The sequence below is a fragment of the Gavialis gangeticus genome, unplaced genomic scaffold (genome assembly GCF_001723915.1).
Source record: "Gavialis gangeticus isolate Ggan-Ray unplaced genomic scaffold, GavGan_comp1, whole genome shotgun sequence".
Lineage (NCBI taxonomy): Eukaryota > Metazoa > Chordata > Crocodylia > Gavialidae > Gavialis > Gavialis gangeticus.
The window spans coordinates 3,260,166-3,265,305 of NW_017729015.1; positions in this window are offsets into that span (position 1 = coordinate 3,260,166).

Consider the following 5,140-nt stretch of genomic DNA (forward strand, 5'->3'; position numbering starts at 1 on the left):
CCTGGGAGGCCTTGAAAATCTCCATGCCTCATGGCAGGATGTTATTCTATGTAGGGGGGCAGGGGGCTCATTCTCCTCCAGCTGCTTGCTGCAGTATGGGAGCGAGGTTCAGACCTGTAAAAGGCCTCTCCCAATCTCCTTGGCTGACAGCTCCGTTTGGAGCCGAGTGCTAGGGCTGTGCTGAGGCTTCAGACCGGGCTTCGGATCCAGAGAAGCTTTGGATGCTTTGGCATCTGAAGCAGCATGTCCGGATTGAAGTTCTGGTTTCTTTAGGCTTTCCAAAGCAGTTCGGAGCTTCTGAACCCCTTCAGAAAATCTTCAGAGCTTCTTCGGAGATCTGGCCATAGGGTATAATGGGGAATCAATGAAATATGTATAACTTTGTTGTTCTTTGTCTCGTTGGGATGAAACTTGCAGGTCTGGTAGCCTCTGCTAAGAGCATGGAGTCTGCCAAGATTAAAGAAGTTTGGTGCAGGGGGTCGTGAGGAACGGCACCCCAAATTCTTGAAAGCAAAACTCATGTCACGTGTATGTGTTACACCACAGTGGGGTGAAATCTTCAGGGATGGTAGCCCCTAGTGAGGCCACAAAGTCTGCCAAGTTTCAAGAACACCAGTGCAGGGGTTTGGGGAAAACTGCACCTCAAGCCACTGACAGGCAAAACTTGTGCCATAGATGATCCTGTGTATATTAAGGTGCAGTAGGCTGAAAACTGCAGGGCTGGTGGCCGCTGCTAAGGCCACGAAGCCTGCCAGCTGTCAAGGAGATAGGTGCAGGGGGAGTCTGGCTTCTGGGGCACTGCACCTCTGGCTGCTGACAGGCAAAACTCATGACATGGGTGACACTGTGTGTGTTAAGGAGCAGTGGGGTGAAAACTGCAGGGATGGTAGCCCCTATCTCCTGGACAGCTGGCAGGCTTTGTGGCCACAGCAGGGGCTACCATCCCTGCAGCTGTCACCCTGCTGCGCCTTAACACACATGGCACGAGTTTTTCTTGTCTGCAAACCCCCACACCTATCTCCTTGAAACTTGGCAGGCTTTGTGGCCTCAGTAAGAGCTACCAGCCCTGCAGTTTTCAACCCCCTGTGTTGTAACACATACACGTGACATGGGTTTTGCTTTCAAAAATTTTGGGTATCGTTTCCCCCAAACCCATGCACCAATCTTCTTGGAACTTGGCAGGCATCATGCGCTCAGCAGTAGCTACCACCCCTTCAAGCTTCATCCAAATTGGACAAAAAACAACAAAGTTATAGATATTTCATTGATTCCCCGTTATACCCTATGGCCGGATCTCCAAGGTGGCTCCGAAGCTTCAAAGCTGCTTTTGTCGGATCGAAGTGGGAACCCAGTCCAGAGCTCCAGATCGGATCGCTGGCATCTGAAGCAGCCATATCCGAAGCCAGATCGGATCGCTGCCAACTCGAACAGGCCTACTGAATGCCACAGACCAATTACAGCTGGACCATTTCCTAACCTTTTAGCTAAGGTACAGCTGAATGGGGAGGGATAAGGGCATTCAATACAAGAAAGGCAGACATGCCCAGGACAAAGAGGAGCAACTCCCTGGAGCAGACTGTGAAGGCAAGCACAGAGGCAGTTGCACAGAACTGCAGCTGTTAAACTGGACATCAGGGACCCAAACAGTTGATCTGACTTCCAAAGATGGGAAAACCACCAATGTATTATGCAGAGGTTTAAACAAAGCCTCAGGCAATGCTCTGTGGGATCAGTCCTGGTCTGGCAATGGATTCAATTAGCTGATCCACTAGGCTTGTGTGTGTGCCAGATTCTGACTGAGCACTGTGCTTACCAGCAGCAGGAGTCTGCAGTGGAAGTTGGCTACCCAGATTGTCTCTGCTAGCAAGTCCAAGGGAGAAGGCTCTCCAGAGCCTGCCACTCCTGACACAACCAAGGGCAGAACATGGCATGGCCTGTGCATCTACATATGCAGGCAGGCACAAAAAGCAAATTTCTCCTAGCTGGACTAGAATATGCCTGAGTGCAGTGAGCACAGATTTATTTTTTTACTGATTGGTCAGATTAAAACATTTCTGGCTGATTTGACAGGCCTAGAAAATGTAGTTTTTGGGCAGAGGGAGAGAATTTGCTTGGTTAAAAAAGAAGTCTGTAATATTGTCTAAGGCTTCCAAAACAAAAGTGGGACAGTTCTAAAATCAGAATCGTTCATCATATTATCTTGTTCATACAGTGCATTTCTGCCACTAAAGAAAAAAGGAGGAATCCCAGCTCTATTTAAGTCAAATGGGGTCTTATCATTCACTTCCATGTGGTCCAGATTTCATCCCTAGCATTTACCCTGTTGCAAAATTTTCATTCTACATCATTTCCAAAATTTCAAGTGGAAAATACTGAGAAATATGGTAGTAAAGCTGGTCTACAGTGATGCGCTAAAAACGCTTTGGGGATTTTTTAGTGCTGATCTCTCTGGGGTGTTGAGTGGCACTTCCATTACTTTATTCAGATTGTATTTGTTATTCTAGACCCCAAGTCTATAATTATATACAGGAAAAAATTAAAGACTGCCAGTCATGCAAATAGGGATATGTTGGTACTTTAAAATTTATTCCAACATGCTATTTTTTTAAAAATATGCTCAGACTGAGCAGACAGTCTGAGTTGTAGTAAAGGCAATATTATACTTGTAAAAACTTCTCATTCACAGTACAGATGTCATTTACAATAAGGGTCACAAACATCAAATACTGAGTATTTTTTCATTTTTTTTTCTTCTTGTTTTTTTACATCAGACTCTGTGCTTTTTACCTGCATTTTTTGCACTGATATAACCATACAGACATTGCAAGATGCAAGTGTAGAAACTGGAGTTAAAATAAAATTACAGGCAAAACTAACAAATTACATTGTACTCTGTACATATTTACAGTACCTTTTTTTTGGAATGTATTGCCATTTTAAGAACATATAGAAACTTTCTACAGACTATTCCACTTACAGAATACATACACCTTTTAGAAAAAAAGGCAAATATTTATCTTACATGAGACCATGTATATTAAATTTGTGTACACATTATTATTATTATTTTTACATTACATTTACTAAAGTGATCTTAAGTGCCATCATATTTCAGTAATGAAAGATTGGTTTTATGCCATCAGGACTGATTTTTTTTGTGTAAATAATTTACAATATTTTTATGTGTAAATACTGTGCAATAGATGGAGATTTTAAAAAGAGGGAAAACACTTGATGAAACTAAGTCATAAAATGAAAAAAATATTGCAAGAAGACAGTAAAAGGGCTAGATCAAATTGTACAAAATTTGTGTAGAAATAGAATTCAGTAATACCATGTGACCAAGTACATTGCTTGTTCAGATGCTATTTTTGAGGATTTATAACAAAATATTGTAAGTGACAAAGTATTCTAATTGCATCTACTTTTTGAAGATTTTCAAGTAAAATAAAATGAACTATAATGTGGTCATATGATCAAATCCCACTGCCTAGAGTTAGAGTCCTTTGAGGCTGATTTTCAAAGGTCCAAATGTCAGTTAGCCACTTCATTCCTGTTTATTTTCTATGGGAGTTAGGTGCTTAAAAGCTACTTGCGTATTTAATGACCTCCCTATAAAGCTGTATTTAGTCAGCAAAACTGGTATGATTTTTAGTGGCATTGAACACCTTCAACTCCTGCTGACTTTAACAGGAACTGGAAGATCTCAGTACCTTTAAATAACAGACTGTTCTTATCTAAATGCTTATCTATGGATTTAAAAGCATAGCAGAAAAGACACAGCTACTTCATCACTGTTTGAATTTCCCAATGTATTTCTTGAGTATCTGGCCAACATCCTGTAAATAATTAGAGCTGATAGCTATCTACTGCAGGGCAGTATAATATATTTGGGAGCCAGAGGGCCCTTTGCCTCCATGCTGAAATGTGATGAACACTGCTCTAGCAAAGCTGGCATGTGTTTAGCCCATTTAAGTTAGAGTGACTGCTCACATACTTAAAGTTAAGCTGATGCTTAAGTGCTGTACTAGATCAAGGCATAATGCTTTCCACTTTACAGTTATCCCTTAGAAGGCAAGGAGAGTCAAACTAGTTTATAATGTGGACCACACCTTCCTTGAGAGATTGTCTCATGGGCACCTTCATACCACATTGAGTAGCATTCATGGGCAGGTACAGCAATGGCTCACATGAAGCAAGAAACTCGGGGGAATATTCCGTCTGATTTATTAGCGAAATAAAAAGGAGAGCCCACTGGATGTCAGTAGGCCACTTTCCAATATTATAAATATTGCAGGAAGCTCTGAGACTTTCTTTTTTTAAAAAAAAGGTAAATTTGTTATTTTATTTTTTGACCTGGTAATGAAAAGGAAAAGTTGAATTTTGTGTTTTTAATGCACTGATTTGCATTATTAATACACTCCATTGAACATAATAGACTGAACTGCATTTGCAAAGTGCTTGTACAGATATTAACTAATTAATTCCTCAAAGTGTATGGAAGGTAAATCAAGAGCCATCATCTTACATTACAAATAGGAGGGCAGACCTAGTGGCAATATTCAGAACATGATCTTGCAAAGACTTCCTACTGAGTAAAGCAGTGATCGCTTAAGTTGGAAGTGCAGTACTCAATAATATTTACAGGACAGGACCTTAATCTCTGATGTAGAAAGGAGCACCTCCATTTAAATCCCTGGAGCTGATGTTCACATGGGCATAATATGACCCAGAAAAGATAAGTGATTTGCTCAGGGGCACATTGTGGTTCAGAGCAGAGCTGGCATTAGACCTTGGGGATTCCAACTAGCCAAACCAGTGCTGAAACCCAGAAGTCATGATGTCTTTCTGGGGATTCCCCTGTCCTTACTGGTCCAGAAGCTAATTAACTAACAATTATTTTGTTCTTAAATATTGCTAGAGTTCTTTTTCTGGTCCTGTTTGGCTAATTTTGCAGGCCAAAGGCACCTGCTGCATCTGGTAGAGGGAGCATGAAGCAGAGCTCCACCCCAGTTACACCTGTTGAGTGGCTGCTCTGTAAACTCATCACAATGGAAATTCAGGCCACTCTTAAGTGCTCTCAGTTTCTGCCTCTGCTTCTCTCTCTCTCTCTCTCTCTCTCTCTCTCTCTCTCTCTCTC